Source organism: Protopterus annectens, chromosome 2.part2 (assembly GCF_019279795.1).
Source record: "Protopterus annectens isolate FY-2018-M chromosome 2.part2, PAN1.0, whole genome shotgun sequence".
In the NCBI taxonomy this organism is placed as follows: Eukaryota; Metazoa; Chordata; order Ceratodontiformes; family Protopteridae; genus Protopterus; species Protopterus annectens.
In genome coordinates, this window is record NC_056730.1 from 185,648,613 (window position 1) to 185,669,894 (window position 21,282).

General features: G+C 44.9%; 1 protein-coding gene across 3 annotated transcripts in view; it reads left to right on the plus strand.

Annotated features, from left to right (window-relative positions):
- PHF3 (PHD finger protein 3) overlaps positions 1 to 21,282 on the plus strand; it is a 2,404,159-nt gene that overhangs the window by 1,325,783 nt on the left and 1,057,094 nt on the right. The window lies entirely within an intron of this gene.

The following is a 21,282-nucleotide window of genomic DNA, read 5'->3' on the forward strand; positions in this document are numbered from 1 at the left end:
CAAAGGCAACTGACTACCTATTTCAAAATGTTGGCAACAAAGGCCCAGTTATCTGCAAGAAAAATTCTTCAGGCTTTGGGCTTCATGGCATCCTGCATCCTACTAATTCCATATGCACGTCTGCATATGAGGAAACTTCAATGGTACCTAAAAGGTGTTTGGACTCAACATTGCCACAGCCTGGAAACTATGATTACTCTCATTCCCTGCCTGCAACAGGAGTTTCTATGGTGGGCAAAGGCTTGTCACCAAAACAAGGGACAGCCATTCACATTACCCGCTGCCAGGCAGACACTAACAACGGATGCATCAAGTTATGCCTGGGGGGCCCACATGGCAGGAAGATGCATACAGGGCACATGGACCTCAAACCAAATGCATCTGCGTATCAATCTAAAAGAGATGCTAGCTGTTCAAAATGCCCTGACAACCTTCAAGGACCTACTTCATCTGGGACAACTACTGATAAAGACAGACAACACCATGATCATGTGGTATATAAACAAGCAGGGGGGAACACATTCTTACCCCCTTTGAAGACTAGCCATGACTTTGTGGGACACAGCATTGACTTGCCAAGTACATCTGCAGGCACAATTCCTGCCAGGAAGGAAAAATACTCTGGCAGATGAACTAATCAGAAACCTCATGGATCCCCACGAGTGGCAGCTGGATCCACAAGTCTTCAGCATGATAAGAAGGAAATTGGGATGCCCGGACATAGATCTATTTGCCTCCCCAAACAACTACCAACTAAAAAGATTCTGCACAAGGATTTATCACAGACAAGCATGGAAAAGTGGACACCCTATCGTTCAGCTGGAAAAACCTATCAGTATATGCCTTTTCCCCTCTGCCTTTCCTTCCCAAGATACTCCTAAAGGTCAGACAGGAGAAGCCAAAGATGATACAGATTGCCCCAGACTGGCCCCTCCAGTACTGGTATCCAATACTAAGGAACTTGTCTCAATGCCCAGCTTGGACCTTACTTCAAATACCTCATCTACTGTCCCAGCAAAACAATCAGATCCTGCACAGCCAACAAAGGACTTTAAACCTGGCAGCATGGCGGATAATGTAGTCATACAAAACACACCTCTCAGTAAATCTGTGATGGATGTCATTTTGGAAGCCAGAAGGCCTAGTACTAGAAAATCTTATGCTGGAAAATGGAAGAGTTTCTGTGCTTGGAACCAGGCACAAGGAACTGATACACCTGTGCCAAATATTCCTCAGATTTTGCAATACTTAACTGAGATGCTGGACAAAGGCCTATGTTTTTCATCTATTAAAATTCATGCCTCTGCCATTTCGGCTCATTACAATACAGAGCCACCACTTTTTTCTTATCCTTTATTAAAGCAGTACCTTAGAGGGGCCAAAAATTTAAGGCCTCCAAGGAGATTACCAATACCTGCATGGGGCCTCAACTATGTGTTGGAAAAGCTCACCCTGCCTCCTTTTGAGCCAGCTGCTACTGCTGATATAAAGTTTTTATCTTGGAAAACAGCTCTGCTCCTAGCAATTACTTCAGCAAGACAAGTTTCAGAGCCACAGGCGCTCATGTCTGTGGAACCCTTTATCATTTTTCATCCAGACAGGGTCTCCCTGAGGACAAATCCAACATTTATGCCTAAAGTGCTGTCCATTGTGGCTCTAAACCAAACTGTTCATCTACCAACTTTTTACCCAAAACCACATTCTTCATTCTTTTGACGTACACAGACAACTTAGATTCTACTTGGACAGAACCAAAGTTATCAGGAAGACAGAGCAATTACTAGTGGCATATGCTACAGGATCACAAGGAAAGGCTATCTCAAAGCAGACTGTTTCCAAGTGGTTAGGCCACTGCATTCATTTCTGCTACTTACATCATGGCAAACCAGTGCCTAAGGGCATTAGGCCACATTCCACCAGAGCTGCAGCCACTTCAGCAGCCTTTCTCAGGGGAGTACCAACCAGGGACATTTTAGAGGCAGCTACTTGAAGTTCAGTGCACACCTTTACAAAGCATTATCATTTGCCTCTCTACTCTATATCCAGGGCAGGCTTTGCCACTGCAGTTCTGCAGGGCCTTATAGCTGCTCCTACTGCTGTCTAGCTCCATCCTCCCAATCATAGCTTTGGGACTCTACCCAAATGTAATGACTGCAACAGTGAAACACGAAGAACATAGTACAGTTGTGTACACTTACCCTAAATGTAGATGTTCGAGTGTATTCACTGTTGCAGTCCAGGTTACCCACCCGCCATCCCCCTTTTTTTCTATGGATCTTATCTTTCCTTCTCTGATTTATGCAACCTATGTGGTATATTTGCTTATAGGTGAAGGTAATATTTATATTGCTGCATTTATTAATATATATATATATATATATATATATATATATATATATATATATATATATATATATGTATGTATATATATATATAAAGTTTGGCTACCCTTTTGGGAGGCACCTGACATCTGGGGCAAGAAAAACTGAAGAAAATGGCGTCGGCTGCTACTTTTATACCCCTGAGGACCTGACGTCAGGGAAGGGGTGACAGCAGCCGACGCAGGACCCAAGACTTTGGAATTCAGGCTGGCGGAGGGCAACCTGCCAGCGGGATATCCCAAATGTAATGACTGCAACAGTGAATACATTCGAACATCTACATTTATAGTAAGTGTACACAATTGTACTTTCCAGCTACCTCAAAGAGCTCAACTCCAACAAAAACAAAATTGAAACCTTTGGATCCGTCTTCTCATCTGGATCCATCTAGATCCAGATCTAAATCACCAAGGTTTTCTTCTGAACGCATGTGTTGGAGGTTTCATTCTCCCTTCCTGTAAGACGCACCTAAAAGAGCTTCCTGTATACCATCTACTTTGTCTTCCCACAGGTCATCCAGGAGCCTGTCAGAAGCAGATGTGGACAGGATGATGAAAAAATTTCTCAGTACCCAACCCAGATTCAGTTGTTTTTTTTACCAAATCTTTCTCCCATCGGATCTGAGCCTCTCTACCATTCAACCCCAGGCTTTAGCTCCTGCTGTGATCCATCCAGTGGTTTCAGAGTTTTCAGACCAGAGATTTCTGAGTTTGTCTGTGTCTGATCCGAAAACTTACCTTTCTTCGACTTTGACACCTTCTCTGACCCAGATGGGTCTGTTCTTGTCAAATCCAGAAGGATCTCAGGGATGTAGTGTCATCACTGGATCTGGTGGACAGTGAATTTGGTGGGTTGGGATTCACTCCTTTGGTTTCGGAGCCATCCCTTCATCTTGTAGCTTTGATGCTGGACAGCTTGGCTCTGATTCCTGCTTTGAGAGTGGAGTCAGAAGGGGTCAGGTTCCAACTCTCACAGGTTTCTTCAGATCTGGTGGGGGTGAGATTGAGGCCCTCCCCCTTGGCATCAGCCTTCAAGATAGTCATCCGTCTACTGTGGAGGCTGGGTCTCTTCATCCTGCTCCATTAGGACAGCTGATCAGGTCAGACCTTGAGATTGTCCTTATTAGGGACACTGCTGGCACTTCCAAGTCCTCTCCGGAACCTGCCACCGAATAGCCCCCTCTGAAGCGGACATGCAAGAGGAGGCACCTAGACTGTCCACAAGAGTTATTAAATGAAGACACTGACTTCGATGAAAGGGAAGGGTCTCCCCGATCACCACTTGAGGCCATTTCATTCGGAGAGATTTTGAATTTCTGGAATAGAAAGGAGGTTGGTCTTCTGAGCTTGCCCCCCCCCCCTTTCTCAAGAGGAAACTCTGTTTCTCGAGGCTTTCAGGACCGGCTCAGCTACTACTCGGATAGCCCCCCCCCATCAGTGGATAAGATGGTATAGCTCATTTCCCACTGGGCTTGGAAGGATCCAGATGTCTTGGAGCCCCCTTCCTAAATGCCTAGACAAGTATCTTGTTGCACCTAAACATAGGCTCATTGGAGCAGGAGTCCCTCTGTGAATGCTATGGTGGTTGCAGCAGTCACTAGGAAAGAACTAACGAAACAGAGTTCTTCTGTCCAGCCTCTAAATAGTGAATTTAAGGCGTAGGACAGGTTTGGGAAGTGTGTCTATGCACCAGCAACTTTGCTCTCAAGTCTTTTATTTGGCACACATTAAGAGATTCTGGAGAGAATTGATCAAGCAGGTCTACAGTACCCTGTCACAGTCCATTTCTAAGGAGGATAAGAAAGCAGTTTCTTCACAGTTGGAGACTGATCTCTCATGCCTCGGAGGAGCAGGAGGTTCAGGCTTAACCATTGGAAGACATGACTGGATGTTCCTCTGTGATTTTGTGCAGCCCTTCAAGTCTTCATTCTTCAGTGCCCCTTTTGATGGAGCCACTTTATTTAGTCCTAAGGTGAGAGAGACTCTTTCCAGGAGCGAGCAAGATGAGATTCCATTTTTCTACTCCTCAAAGGACCTTTCCACCAGCACCAGAGAGGGGGCAGAGAACTGTGGTTCAGAAAGTCATAAGGTTCTTCACAAGACATCTATGGAGAAAGATCCCTTCACAGCAGAGGGGGGAGTTCCAATGGAAGAGGCAGTGGTGACCCGCAGAATCAGGGCTTCAGAGATTCATTCTCGGACAAGCCCTTTCAGTGTCCTTGAATGGTTACCCAATTGCTGCAGTCTGAAGGCAGTTGGGGTGCCTATCTCTGCACCCACATGCTTGGATTGTCATTACCCAAATATTGATGGGTGCAGAATATGATATCCAGGGGCTATTGTATACCATTTCCCCTTTTTCCCCAAAATGCAACCGAAAAATTCCTAACGTTCCACCCAGTCTGAGGAAAGCCGCATCTACAGAATTAAAAAACGCTGCTAAAAAAAGAGTCATCCAGCTGGTCCCACCAGACCAACATGGGTCTGGAATTTATTCAGGATTCCTTTTGGTGCCAAAAAAGGCCAGGATTTCAGACCAATTTTGGATCTCAGCAATTTAAATCAGTTTGTGAAACGCTCAAAGCTGAGGATGGTCACAGTTCAGTCCATCCTGCCTCTTTTAGGGAAGGACTGTTGGATGTGCTTTGTAGATGTCTAGGACGCATACAATCATATCAAGATACACGGGCACTCCAGGAGATGCCCACACTTCTGCCTGGGAGCCACTCACTACAGGTTCAGTGCACTGCCATTTGGTCCTACCACAGCCTCTCGGGTGTTCACCAAGTGTGTGGCAGTGTTTGCAGCTCACCTGAGATTGCAAAGGTTCTGTATGTTTCCATATCTAGACGACTGGCTCCTATCTGGTTCCACCAAGCCTCTACTAATGCACGCCAGTGATCACTTGCTTCATCCCTGTTTCCAACCCGGCATCGCCATAAACCATTCCATGTCTCAACTTTGTGTAACACAAACTCTGGAGTTTATTGGAGCCTGCCTAGATACCAAATTGCAAGTGGCAAACCTACCTCAAACAAGATTGGAGACCTTAAGGAAACTGGCATTACACATCCTTACTCTTTGTTCATCTCTAGCCAAGTTAGTCCTGCAACTGATGGACTTGTCAGCCCCCATAGTTCCGGTCTTTGGTACACTTTCACATGAGAATAGCTCAGTGGACCCTAGTGGTACAGAGGTCAGTAAGACATCAACCACTGTCAACTCCCATTCACATTGCATATGTTTGCAGACGATACATGCAGTGGAAGTTTTCAAGAGCCACCCCTTCATACTTTCTTCCGCCAAGGCCACAGTGACAACAGACACCTCCCAGTTGAGCTGGGAGAGCATTACTTGGGAAGGACAGGTTAAGGCACAAGGTCTCAGACAGAGGCCACTCTTCACATCAGAAATGAGAGCAGTCTTATATGCATTGCAGGTGTTTCAAGATGTTCTCCCTCTAATGGTGTTAACAGTTCAGATGGACATGTCAGTAGTCTGGTACATCAACAAGGAGGAACCAGATCTTACCCAGTTTGAAGGGAGGTAGTGAGAGTTTGGCAATGGGTGATATCTTCTAACCTTTTTCTTTTGGCAACTCATATTCTGGGGAAAAGCAGTGTGCTAGCAGACAGACCGAGCAGGTCCATTTTACTCTCTCACAAGTGGTCTCTCAACCAGTCAGTGACGGACATGATCTTTCGCAAGTGGGGTCAACTGTGTTGCGACCTCTTTGCCTCTCCCCTCATTACCAAGTGCAGTAGGTACTTTACCCTCACCCCCCCCCCCCCCGAGGGGGAGTCACCGAGAGATGCTCAAGTTCACGATTGGCCCTCCAGTCTGTTATATGCCTTTCCTCCCACTTTTCTTATCCCCAAGTTTATTCATAAAGCTTTCAAAGGGAAGCGCAAAGTGATCCTCACTGGCCTTGTCATTTATGGTTCCCCTTCTTTTGGCCTTATCTTCTTCATGTGTCCTTCGTGTTGGATCCAGTTCAGGACTTTTTGTCTCATCTGCCTCGCCTGGACATACATACCTCAAATTGACCTCATGGTTTTTCCACTTCCAGTGATGACTAGAAGTTGCAGGCTTTTCTCCCTTGTTCATCGCATCCTTATGTTATCCCAAAAAGCCTTCAGTAGGAAACTTCATAAAAGTAAATGGAAAAGATTGTGTTTTGGGGGGGGGGGGGTCTATATTACAACAATGAAAAACTAAAATATCGAACGCTCACATGAGCGAAAAATCAGAAATGCGAAATTGCTATTGTGGGGGACTGTGCCCCCCACACCCCCGCTGAATATATATTCCTACTCCGAGATCGCACTACAGTGAGGAAAGGGCATATATTCCGTTCTTCACTGTACTGCGATCCAAAAAACTACATATCGAATTCCTGATTTTTTGCTCATGTGATTGCTCGATATTTTAATTTTTCATTGTTCTAAAGTAGACCCTCTTTGGGCCGGCCCTTCAGAGACAGACCCTTTTTCCACACTGATCCCAGCTATTCTTGATTTTCTAGCTTCCATTTTCAATTAAGTAATTAGGTATTCGACTGTCAAGGTACTTTGGCTGCCATCTCAGATTTTCACTGGGTGTAGAACTTTCATCCTTAGCTTCCTTAAAATTATGCAAAGCCCTTCTTAAGGACGGCTTGCTGCTTTGCCCTCCAGTTAAAACTCGTGTACCTCCGTGGTACCTTACAGCTAGTTTTTCAAGTCCTAAACCAGCTCCCCCTTCAAACCTTCAGCAAAACCACAGTTGAAATTTTTGTCCTTTTGTCCTGGAAAACTTTTTTTTCTAGTTTCCATTACCTTGGCTAGATGGGTATCTCTATTCCAGGCACTTTCTTCTCAACCACCTTACCTGATTTTTCACAAGGACAGGGTTTCACTTCAGGCTAACTCTTCCTTTCTGCCTAAGGTGGTGTCAGAAGCTAACCTTAACCAGTAAATTAATCTACCAGTCTTCTTTCCAAATTTTTCAAAGGCGAGAGTATATATGCTTTATTTACTAGATGTTCATAAGCAGCTCAAATTTTACATTCACAGGATTAGAGACTTGAGGAAATCAGAACAACTGTTTGTATCTTTATGCACAGCAGTGACTGTAACCAGATGGCTCACTGATTGCATTATCTTCATTTACAGAAATAAAGGCCTGTCATTGCCTAAACATCCTAAAGCACACTCCAACAAGTGTGGCCATACCATTTGCATTTTGGTGTAAAGCATCTGTAGATGCCATCTGTGCAGCTGCTACATGGTCATACCTTTATAGCTCAGTACAAGTTGGATGTATTATTAAGGAATAGAGCAGTTTTTGGCTTCATGGTACTCTGGGATGTCCTTCCGTAAGGACCAGCCAAGATTACTCTAGCTGGAGACTCTGTCCCTTCAGTTTTGGAATGGATGAAAAAGACAACATCAGATATTATATTTATGTACTCACCATAACTTTGCATCTGTGTTGTCTGATTTATGTCCTTCCTCAAGTTCCCATCCATCATTCCCTCTTCCATTTTTGTCTAAATCCTGGTATGACCCAAGGGATTTTGGTGGCTGATTTCTGCTGTGAAGGCTCCAGAGCTTTTCTTCTCTGTTTCCCACTTTTTCACTTTTTGTGTTACTTAACTCAGAAAATATTATTAACTGCATTTTCCATTTTGGCATTATGATTAACTAATTTGAGGGCAAACCCGACCTGCGATACCTCACAAGTAGTTAGACATTTATGGGTAAGGGGAGGAGACTGAGCCTAAAGTCTGTTGAATGGAAGAAGACGGATCAGAGACCCCATCAGTTGAGGAAGGATGAAAACAGACAATACAGATGCAGAGTTATGATGAGTACATAACTATATTTTTGGTGGAATACAAATACACTCCAGCATAATCTTCCTCCCTTGCCACTAGCCCCTTACTACAACAAATCTAACATTATTGTCTTTTTTCCTCTTCAGTCAGTATTGTAGCCCCTGTAGCAATTGGTATTATTACTCCCCTTTTCCTCTGTCCCTGATATTCTGCTGAATGTTCATTCTGAAATCCTTTTTTTGTCAAATTCACATGGTCATTTCTTTCCAAATGTGTCGCCTGCAGCATTTGTGTTTGCAATCTGGATTTCATAATATAATTTAATACGCTTTCTTTTTTATTGATACCTGTAAGGCCATTTACATTCCAAGGTAATATGGTAGTGTACCCGATATGATAAAAAGCTGCTGTTCTCACCTGTTATACTTGACAGCTTTTTGACTGTATATTTCCAGCTTTTGTGCTACATGCACACACTAATGTTTGGCAGGCTGATCTTTGTTGTCCTTTTTGTCCTGATTCAACCTTTGGGTTATCAGAGTGGACCTCAGCACCTTTTTGAAGCTGTGGATCCAGGGTTCTGACTCCTTCCTTACCCATAATTTCCTCTCTCCTTCTTAAATACGTCAGATCTCGTTTGATGCCTGATCAAGACAGCCACCTCTAAGAGGGTTCCTAACCTTTGTGGTTCATTTAAATATAGTGTCTTTTTCTCTCTTGAGTGCCATATCTTGGCACCTATTATTCCTCTTCTTATCCATCCTCCCACGTTTTTTGTATTCTAATCTTAAAAACAAAAATTGTCCTTGCTGTGTCTTTGATGGCATTTGCTCTTAATACCTTTTGACAGAACTTACCCGTTTGCATTTATACTTAAAGAACTTACTTTTTCTTGATATATTGGTATATTTCTTGAATAATGGTTGGATTCTTGTAATAGGGTGTTGTATCATATCATTCATTAAACTGTGTCAGACAGTGTTCAGGACTTTGAAAAATGTATGGCCTGTGGCCATAAAATTCCACCGTAGGACCCGCATACCCTTTGTGTGTACTACTTAGGAGCAGCGCACCTGGACGTGGAATGGTGGCCTAATGGTTAAGGTGTTTACCTTACAAACACAAGGTACAGGGTTTGAATCTCACAGGGGATAAATGGCTAGGCTTAAAATGTCTTGCAAGGCAGATGTTCATCGTGTTACACTGCTGCAGTCATCACACTTGGGTTATCCTGCCGTCAGGCGGTTCCCGCAGTCGCCAGAGTTCCAAAGTCTTGGTCCAGCGTCGGTTGCTGTCGCTTCTTCCCTGACGTCAGTGTGCCAGGGGTATATAAGGTGCATCCGACGCCATTTTCCCCAGTCTTTCTTGCCATGCGGTGCCCGAAGCAGAAGCAGTTCGCAAGTGCCGGTCGGCCGACTCCTGAGATTTTCAAATCGAATTTCAGACCAAAGTCTTCAATAAAGCTAAGTACCCCATTGGGGAACCTTTTCTTGCCTCAGACCGATGTCAGAAAAAGTTAATAATTGCATTTCTTGTGGGAAGCAAATACCTCATAAGGATTTTCATTCTTATTGTATTCCTTGCCTAGGCCCAGACCACGATGTCACAAGTTGTCGGTTTTGTGCTAGGTTTAACAAACGAACTATTAAACGTCGGTTTGATTTCGCATGACAATATTTTGGTAGAAAATTTAATTATACCATGCCATCGGAGTGACTGACGACTGGGATGCATAAAAAACACAAAGGTAAGGACAGGCAGCCGAGACCCAAATCAGACTCCGAGGCCTCTGCTAGGCCAGTCGCCGGGTCTCCGGTTTTCAGTGAGGCACCTACGCAGCCCCTGACGACTGCTGATTTAGAACCCCAGGCTGCATCCGACTCCCAAGCGGAGATTGCTGGGCCTCCAGAGCCTTTATCTTTAGGCCCTTCTGACTCCATGGCTGAAGGGGATTCCGGTGCAGTTGAAACGCTTTCAGTTGCTGAAGGTGTCTTCAGACCGACTACACTTACTGTTAAATCCTATGCAAAGCTGAAAACTCCTTTAAAAGTAAGGAAGCCTGTACAGCAGTCTCCAGTACAAGGCCCCATGCCTAAGAAACAGATGCTTAAAATGGCTGAAGGCTTAATTACCCTAATCAGGGGTTCCCATCCCCCTCCTGACAAAAGGCCTAGACAGGAGGAGGACTACACTTCGTCTGACCAGGTTTCCATTTCCTCAGATTCTTCTGAGGAACAGGAATACTCTTTTCCCCCTTATGAAGACTCTGATGCTGAAGAGTCTATTCCCTCAGCATCTCCCCTAGAAGACTACTCTTTTGGGGAAACTTTACATACCATGAGGGAACATTTTCACTGGGAAGGCCAGGATTACTCTGATTCTAAGAAAAGGCTCTGAGAGTTCCTTTTACTACCCCAGCATAGACCGCTTGCTATTCCACCCGTGTTAGACATTGTGGATGATGTTTATTCAGAATCTAGCCTTAACCCAGATTCATTACCTCCTGCACAAGACAAACCAGACAGATACTACAGAGTACCTGACTCACACAAATTCCTATATAAAAGCCCTGTTGCTGACCCAGAAACCATTTCCCAGGGTCCCAAAGGGGTTAAGGCCTCTATTGCTAAAAATCCTGTACCCTCTGAAAGGGATTCTAGGGCACTAGACAGATGGGGAAAGAAAGTATATACCTCAGCTACTCTAGCTATGAGGGCCTTAAATTGCTAGTTTCACATGCTGAAATATCAACAATATTTGATGTCTCAATTAAAACAAAAAATGATCACACATACAGAGCAGCCTGATTACAAGGAAATGCAAGATTTGTTGCATGCAGCTGAACAAGTGGGAAAACATACTTTAAAATGTGGATTTGATTCATTGGAAGCTTCTTGTAGAGCAGCAGTAACAGGGTCTGTCATTCGTAGGCATGCTTGGTTAAAAGAACAAACTTTACCTGATCATATTAAAGCAAAGTTATTGGATGCAACTTTACAGCAGGATGTTTTATTTGGTGTAAAAGCAGAAGAGGTTTTAAAGAAAATGGAGGATAAGGCAAAATCTATGCAGACGGTCAAGGATTTTTTTACAGATTCAACCCCCTCGTTTCAGCAGAAATTGGCCAACCAAAAACTGGTCCTTTCCAACTTCTGACAGACCACAGAGGGGCAAATACAGACGCCCAAGGGGCAGAGGTCAGCCACAAGGCTCTTACAAGCCTCGACAATGGGGTGCCACAGCCCAGAAAGGAGGAGAAGACACGTCTCAAACTATCAGAAGACAAACACAATGACTTACCCCTCAGACTGCCAAGCAAATCCCTCTTGGCAGCTCCCTTGGGAGGAAAACTTGCACTTTTTGCAGGCAACTGGTACATCATCACAAAAGACAAATGGGTCCTAAATATTGTATCTCAAGGATACAGGTTCCACTTTCACACTTTACCAAGGATAAAAGGAATGCCAAACCTGCCACCAAATCAATGGGCAGAGGCTCAAAGACAAATTACAGCACTCATGGACATGAGAGCCATTCAACAGGTTCCTACACAGGAGCAAGGACAAAGATTTTACTCAAGACTCTTTCTGGTTCCCCGAAAGGACAAAGCCTGGAGACCCATTCTGGACCTTTCAGTTCTAAACACATACCTGGAAGTACCCAATTCAAGATGCTAACACTACAGCAACTTCTTCCCATGTTGGGCAAGAAGGCTTGGCTAGTAACGTGGGACCTCAAGGAGGCATACCTGCATGTCCCTATCAGACAAAATTGCAGAAGATACCTCAGATTTATAGCAGGTTCAACTCATTACCAATTCTCTGCACTGCCCTTTGGCTTATCTACTGCGCCCAGGGTCTTTACAAAATGCCTGGCACCAGTAATTGCATACTGCAGACAAAGAGGAATTCAAATATATCCATACTTGGACTGCCTTATTCAAGCAGAAAGCAAGGACATTCTTTTAAAACATTTGGTATTTGTAAAAAACCTACTAAGTTGCCTAGGGTACACAGTAAACGAAAATAAGTCAAAACTAGTGCCCTCACAAGACATAATATTCCTGGGTGCCAGCTTAAATACAACGGCCCAGATGGCTTATCTCACGCCAGACAAGCAAAGACAATTGACTCAATATTTCAAAATGATGGCAACAAAGACCCAACTCCCTGCAAGAAAAATTCTGCAGGCCTTGGGATTCATGGCATCTTGCATACTACTAATACCATATGCCAAACTGCATATGAGGAAATTACAATGGTACCTGAAAAGCGTATGGACTCAGCACAGCCACAGCTTAGAAACAATAATACCACTCATTCCCTGCCTTCAACAGGAGTTTTTATGGTGGGCTCAGGCATGTCACCTCAACAAGGGTCAGCCTTTTACCTTACCCACAGCCAGGCAAACAATAACAACAGATGCATCGGATTAAGCCTGGGGAGCACACATGGCAGGAGAGTGTATTCAGGGCAAATGGTCTGCAGATCAAATGCATCTCCACATCAATCAAAAAGAGATGCTAGCTGTTAAAAATGCCCTAACAGCTTTCAAGGACCTCCTACATCCAGGGCAACTCCTAATAAAGACAGACAACACCACAGTGATGTGATACATAAACAAACAAGGGGGCACACATTCCTACCCCCTATGCAGGCAAGCAATGACCTTGTGGAACACAGCACTGACCTACCAAGTTCAACTACAAGCACAATTCCTGCCAGGAAAGAAAAACACATTGGCAGACGAACTAAGCAGAAATATCATGGATCCTCACGAGTGGAAACTAGATCCACAAGTATTCACAATAACCCAAAAATGGGGGAGCCCAGACATAGATCTGTTTGCCTCCCCCCAAAACTACCAACTACGGAAATTTTACGCAAGGACGTACCACACACTAGCTTGGAAAGTGGACGCCCTCTCATTCAGTTGGAAAACATTAACAGTGTATGCCTTTCCTCCACTGCCTCTTCTGGCAAAGGTGCTGCTGAAAGCCAGATTAGAGAGGCCACAGATGATACTCATTGCTCCAGACTGGCCACGCCAACACTGGTATCCAGTAGTAAGGAACATGGTTCAAGGCCCACCATGGATTTTACCTCAAATTCCTCACCTGCTGACTCAGCAAAACAATCAGATTCTACACAGCCAGCTCAAGACTTTAAATCTGGCTGCATGGCAGATTACCTAAAAACCAGTCAACACTTCTCTCTAAAGCGGTTATGGATGTCATTCTGGAGGCCAGGAGGCCCAGCACCAGGAAAACCTACTCAGACAAATTGAAAAGATTCTGCGCCTGGAACCAGGCTAAAGGCCAAAATCCTTTTGTCCCAAATATTCCTCAGATTCTGCAATATTTAACTGAGATGTTGCACAAAGGCCTTTCCTTTTCATCTATTAAGATCCACGCTTCAGCTATTTCAGCTTATTACAACATGGATCCTCCTATATTTTCACATCCATTACTAAGACAGTACCTCGGAGGGGCTAAGAACATAAGACCGCCCCGGAGAGCACCAACACCAACTTGGGATCTCAATTTTGTTTTGGAAAAACTTACACTACTGCCCTTTGAACCAGCTTTTACAGCTGATTTACAATTTCTATCATGGAAAACTGCCGTGCTGCTAGCAATAACTTCAGCACGAAGAGTCTCAGAGCTACAGGCCCTAATGGCAGTGGAGCCTTTCATCATTTTTCACCAAGACAGAGTTTCTTTACAAACTAACCCTTCCTTTATGCCAAAGGTGGTTTCCAGTGTGGCTCTAAACCAAACCATTCATTTGCCCACCTTTTATCCAAACCCCCAGAATAAAGGGGAAAGGCTCCTACACTCTTTGGACATTCACAGGCAATTACGTTTCTACTTGGATAAAACTAAGGTTTTCAGAAAATCTGACCAGCTCTTTGTATCCTATGCTGCAGGATCACAAGGAAAGGCTATCTCAAAACAGACCATTTCAAAATGGATAGGACATTGTATCCGTTTCTGCTACACACACCATGAGAAACCTGTACCTGGTAACATTAGGTCCCATTCCACCAGGGCTACAGCAACATCAGCAGCCTTCCTCAGAGGGGTACCAACCAAGGATATTTTTGAGGCTGCAACTTGGAGTTCAGTGCACACCTTCACCAAGCACTACCACTTACCTCTATACTCAAAAACCAGAGCTGGCTTTGCCACTGCAGTTCTGCAGGGCCTACTAGCTTGTCCAAACCCTGTATAGTACCAACCGCCCAGCCTTAGCTTTGGGATTCAACCCAAGTGTGATGACTGCAGCAGTGTAACACGATGAACATAGTACAGTTTTGCACCTACCTTAAATGTAGATGTTCGAGTGTTCACACTGCTGCAGTCCAGGTTACCCTCCCTCCATCCTCTCTGTCCTAGCTGGACTTATCTATACCTTTCTATCCTGTACAACCTTTGTGGTGTATTTGCTTGCAACTGAAGGTATTGTTTTTATTTCTTATATATGTTTTATTAGCAACATGTATTGCCTACCTACTTGGGGGCACCTGACATCTGGGGCAAGAAAAACTGAAGAAAATGGCATTGGATGCACCTTGTATACCCCTGGCACACTGAGGTCAGGGAAGAAGCGACAGCAACCGATGCCGGACCAAGACTTTGGAACTCTGGCCGACTGCGGGACCGCCTGACTGCAGGATAACCCAAGTGTGATGACTGCAGCAGTGTGAACACACTAACATCTACATTTATGGTAGGTACAAAACTGTACTTTAGCCTAGTACTAACCAATGAACCTATGAACCTATGTAAGGTGTGTACCTCTTTTGGTACTAAGGCACTATAGGGTCATAGGGATAAGTTAGTTTTGAAAGGCCTTGTATCCGCTTATCCAAGTACATCCACCCAGTCTTCCTTGAGTCCCTCTTATTACCCAGCCAGAGTGGGTGAAACAGAAAGGCAGAAAGAAAAAGAGAAACTAAAAGAAAAGGACAAATCTTATGGGAAAAGACCAGAGAAATCCAGAAAATGGTCCCTGGTCCCATCAGAACTGTTGCTGCAGGCACGCAAAGTGTCTAGACCAATGGAGCCACTGCCTCCTTGGATCCAGTCACCGACATCTCCACCTCGATTTTCACCAGAGCCGGTAAGTCATTGGCTCCATTCTCTTGTTCTGTAGGAGAGGTGTATGTCCAAGACCACCTTTAGTGGCATCATCCCCCAGGTCCATTCATTCTCTTAGGAGACTGGGTAAGGCAGATGCTGACAGGATGATGTGGAGATTCCTTCAGATGCAAATTCAGCTAGAGTTTCTGCCAGTGCTGACCTACCTAGACATGTTGAGAACAGCTCCAGCCACCCCTTCATTAGTGTCTCCCATTCCAGTACGACCATTGGATTAGAAGACCATGGGTCTGAGCATTACACATCGGAGCCAACAGTCCATTTGACTTCAATTCAGACTGTGTCCCTTACCCTCTCGATTCTGATTCAGTCAGATTGGGATGAGTCTTGAAGCTGAAGCATTGATGCCAGGGCTTGGGGAACTGAGTTGACTCTGAAAATTTTGGAGCCCCCTGAGGGCTTTGGTACTAGATAGCTGGGCTCCGATATTGGCTTCTGAGCTGGGGCTGTGGAGGTCATTCTTGAGGCTGTTATTATGGGAAGATTTCTTCTGCCCCAATTCCCACTTCAGTTTTCAAGGCTTTTAAAAGGATTCTTGTTGGGCCAAGAGAAGAGGTACTTTACACACACCTGGCTCCATTCCACCTTCTTTTGGACACTGCATCTAACTCCAGATATCCACAGGAGACAGGGACATCAGCTTCTCGTAGTCTCTAGACTCCTTGCCTTGTGAGCTCCCAGTCTGATTCTGAATTGTCTCCAGAAGCCCTATTGAAGCAGGTTCACAGAAAACAAACTTGCAAGAGGAGACATTAGGATTCCTCCCTAGAATCAGTCACAGAATACACAGACTTGGATGGAGGGGAAAGCTTCCCAAGATTCCATCTACAAGATATCACCTTTGGTGACATTTTAGAATTAATGAAGCAACATGTGGATTAGTCCACCGACACACCTTACCTCGAAGAGTCTGTGTTTCTCGAGGCTTTTGGAGCTGGCTCTTCTACCTCATGAGTGATAACCACCTGCTGATGCGTAGATAGACCTAGTAGCTCAGAGGGCTTGGAAGGCTCCTTACATGGCAAGAGCCCATACCTTAAAAAAAAAAAAAAAAAAAAAAAAAAGTTATAGGATTTTACTTGCATCAAAAGATAGAGCTCACTGGAGGAAGCCCCCCCCCCCCTTTGTAAATGCCATGGTTGTGGTGATGGCCACTAAGAAAGAGCTCTCTAAAGAGAATATCTCTGTCCTTCCTCCTATCACCGAGTGAAGAGCATTGGGCAGATTTAGGAAATGGTCTTATGTGTCCGTGACTTTCACAATTAAATCGCTGAATTTCCGTGCACATATGGCTCGATTCCAGAGGGAATTGTCTCAAGAACTCACCAAATCACTCACAGGAAACTTAACTTCGGACTTCCAGAAAAAAGTTGTCTACCTTACAGTCGATGCCCAACGTATCCATGCATCTGCTTTCCAACACAGCTGGCGGTATGACTAAAGCAGCTGGTGCCAGCATAGTTATCTGACGACACTCCTGGATGCGATTGTGTGACTTTGTAGAAGGCTTCAAGATGCCCTTTCTTAATGCCACTTTTGATTGTTTGGCACTTTTTGGTCCAAAGGTTAAGGAGGCTCACCAGGACTGAGAAGATGGTAAGACCTTATCTACAGTTGGGATTGCCTCCCCCCCCCCCCCCAGAACATTTTCCCAGAACCAGGGAGGGAGAAAGAAGATGTGGTTCAGGAAATCTCAAAGGTTTCACCAAGATGCTCCTCTGAACAGACCCTCCTAAGTGGGGGGAGTGGCAATTTTAACAGATGTCACCCTGGGGGTAGAGGAGGATTGCAGAATCAGAGATTTTGTGGACCCTTTACCAAGAAGTCCTTCCAGCACTCCTCAAGGATTCCCTGACTAACTCTCTAGAGGTATTCAGGGGGTGCTTATCCCTGCACCCTTAAGCCTGGCATTTCATTACTACCAGATACTTGCTTGCTCAGGATAATCACCAGAGGATACATTATTCCCTTTGTTTCCCATCCACAAAAGAAAAGAAGGATTTCCGCAGTACCACCCACTCAGATGGAATCCTCATTAGCAGAAATGTGAAAGCTGTTGAAAAAAGAGAGTCATCCAGCAGGTCTCTATACACCAATTAGGATCTGGAGTCTATTACACATTATTTTTAGTTCCTAAAAGGACAGGAAACATCAGTCAGCTCAAATTAGTTCATGAAACATTCAGATGTTCATAGTGTTACCCTGCTGCAGTCATCACGCTTGGGTTATCCTGCCGTCAGGCGGTCCCGCAGTCCGCCAGAATTCCAAAGTCTTGGTCTGGCGTCAGTTGCTGTCACTTCTTCCCTGAGTCCATTCTGCCTCTACTGAATTCCCAAAGACACGGAGGCGAATTACTGTGAACAGTGCTGCCTGTGCTTTTGTTCTTGTCTTCTGGACTCTACTGAAGAAGGACAGCTGGATGTGATGACAATGTACCTCAGACTGCTAGAGTTCTGGATGTTCCATTACTTAAACGATTATCTCCTTACTGTCCCAACCTGGGACCTTCTGACCCAGCAATGGGACTCATTGTTTCAGCTTATTTTCAAACTGAGGATCACATTGAACCAGTCAAAGAGTCTGTTGATAGGTACACTACAGAATGAGTTCATTGGATGCCATCTGAATATGACTGGTCAAATAGCCAAACTCCCTGAGTTCAGTATTTTATCTTTGTGCCATGTAGCCTTTCTGGTTGTCCAGCACCCTTCCCTCTCTGCAAGACCTCATTCTTAGACCATTAGAGCTGATGGCTTTGACAACAACATTGGTTTCCCTTGCCAGATACCATATGAGTGTCCTTGATTGGGCCCTTTCTGTACACTGGTCCTAGTTTAGTTTTCACATCCTCTTCCTGTTCAGATTTGTCTGATGCCCATTTGCAGATCTCACATCAGATGGTGGTTGACATTCGCAGCTCTTCTGAAAGGTCAGTCCTTTTCTCAACATACAGCATGGCCATAGTACCATGGATGCTTCCCTCCTGGTGTGGGGTGGGGGCATTTTGGAGTAAAGATGGTCCAAGGTTCTTGGTCGCACATGGATGTCAGTCTCCACATCAGTGTCCTGTAGATGACAGCATTCCTCCTTTTGTTTCAGACTTTCAAGGACTTTCTCCCCAATGGTGTGATCTCAATCCAGATGGATAAGATGGGAGTAGTCTGGTATATCAACAAGCAAAGCTGAACCTGTTCATATCCTTTATGGCAGGAGGCCATGAGAGTGTAGGAATTGACTATGTCTTCCCATCACTTTCTCACAGCAACGTATATCCTGGGGACTTCTATTGCATTAGTGGACAAACTGAACATATCCTTTTTTTTTTCCCTACAAGTGGTCTCTCAGTCAACCAGTGGCAAATCTGATCTTCAGTTTCTTGAGTAAACTGTTCTGTGATGTTTTTGCTTTGTATTTAAACAAGTGCAGCCATTACTTTGCCCTAATTTCTCTGTTGGGAGACGCTCTAGTCCATGGTTGCCTCCCCAGAGTCTCCTATCTGCTTTTCTCCCCTTTCCTCTAATAACAGAGATTATTCAGAAAGCAAGAATGTGCAAGGCCAAGGTGATCCTCATTACCCTCTTTTGGCCCCAGCAAGTTTGGTTCCCCTTCCTCTGGCCTCATTTAGTACATCCTTCCTTGGCAGTGAACTACCACCCAGATCTCCTGACTTACCCATCCAGGCAACCTTTCCCAAACCCAGAGACAGTGAAGCTAACTGCATGGTTCCTCCAATTTTAACAGTGGACAGAGATGCCAAGCTTTTCCTGCTCAGGTAGTTCAAATCAGCCTCACAAAAACTGACTACCAAGAAATTTTATCTCAGCTAGAGGAAGAGGTTTTTAGTCTGGGCAGCCTCCAAAGGGGTACATCCGTTTTCAGCTCCTCTCCCTTCTGATGTCCTTCAAGGATGCATCTGCAGTCATAACAAATGGGTTGTCCTGTCGTCAGGCAGCCCTTCGGTCGGCCGGATTCCAAAGTCTGGGTCCGGCTTCGGCTGATGTCGCACTTCACCCGACGTCATCTCTGCTGGTCTTCGGGTATAAAGGCATCAGCCGACGCCATTTTCCTCAGTCTTTCTTGCAGCGTGGCGCCCGAAGCAGAAGCTGTTCGCAAGTGCCGGTCGGTCAGATCCAGAGATTACTACTACCGAATACTACTTCGAAGACTTCTAAAGGCTAAGTACCCGTTGGGGACTCTTTCTTGCCTCAGCCGATGTCAGAAAAAGTCAATAACTGTTTAACTTGTGGGAAACAAATACCTCATAAAGATTTCCACTCTTACTGCCTGCCTTGCTTAGGCCCAGACCACGACGTAGCAGCCTGTTCGGCCTGTGCTTCCTTCAACCGACGAACGCTTAGGCGTCGGTCGGAGTTTGCTGAACAGTTTTTCGGCTCAGATTTTGCGTACATTATGCCGTCGGATCCTCCGACTACCCAAATTGTTAAAAAACGCAAAGAAAAAGACCGACACTCGCGGTCCGCGGTTTCCGCCGAAACCACGGTTAAGCAAGCCGCGAGTGTCTCGGTTTCGGTCGAAACCGAGAAAGCCGGTCAATCTTCAGCCGAATCCATGACTACTACTGAGGCTCCTGCTACCTTAGTTGAATCGGCCTCAGAAGTTTTGCCTACTCCTGTGGTTCCTAGTGAATTATCAGACACCATCCCTTTGGATGTCTCTACCCCAGCACGTGGTGCCGCTAGGCCTCCTGCAGCCATGTCTATTATTAAGGCCTTTGCCAGGGCTAAAGCAGCCAAAACTGTTAAATCAGTGCCTGTTAAGCCCCCTTCACACAGGCCCACTTCTAGTTCACAAATGCTTACTCTGGCAAAGGATTTAATATCCTTAATTAGAGGATCCCAATCTCACCCAGACAGGGCCTCTCAGCCCCCAGAAAAGAGATCTAGGGCAGAGCCCCCCGAGCCAGTGTCCTCTGATGATTCTGCGGATGACTCAGACATTACAGACCAGCCAGAGGCTCCTTTTTCTACTTATGAAGATTCAGATGCTGAAGAATCCATTCCATCTGCCTCTCCACCAGAGGAATTTTCCTTTGGGGAAACCTTACATGCCATGAGAGAACAATTCCAATGGTAGGGACAAGATTTCTCAGATTCAAGAAAAAGGCTTAGGACATTTCTGCACTTACCACAACATAGGCCTTTAGCTATACCTCCAGTACTGCCTGTTGTGGATGATGCATTTAATGATGTTTGCACCGCTCCTGATACTTTACCTCCAGCCCCTGCCAAACCAGATAGATTTTACAGGGTGCCAGACACTCATCACCACCTATACAAGGCCGCACTTGCAGATCCTGAGACTATATCCCAGGGGCCTAAGGCAGTAGCCTCGACCTCAGCAAAAAACCCTATTCCTTCTGAAAGGGAATCCAGGTCCTTAGAGATGGGGGAAAAAAGTTTACACCTCTGCTACTCTCTCAGCTAGAGCTTTAAACTGTCAGTTTCATATGATCCAATACCAAGAGTTTATGCTTGATCAGTTAACTAAGAAGCTGTCCTCTGATGACTCCTTAGATAAGAAATATGTCTTAGAAATGGTAAATAACATCCAACAGGTTAGTAACCATTCTTTAAAATGTGGCTATGATGCACTGGAGGCTTCATTTAGATCAGCCATGACTGGCACAGTGATAAGAAGGCATGCATGGTTGAAAGAACAGGCCTTGCCGGATCATGTTAAAGCAAAGCTGTTAGATGCTCCTATGGATAAGACCAGTCTATTTGGTACTCCTGCTCAGCAAGTAATGAAGAAAATGGAAGAGAAGGCAAAATCTGTGCAAACAGTTAAGGATTTCTTACAGGTTCAGCCCTCAAGGTTTAGCAGGAACTGGCCTGCCAAAAATTGGTCCTTTCCAGACTCCTCAAAATCTCAAAGAGGCAGGAATAGACGCTCTAGAGGCAG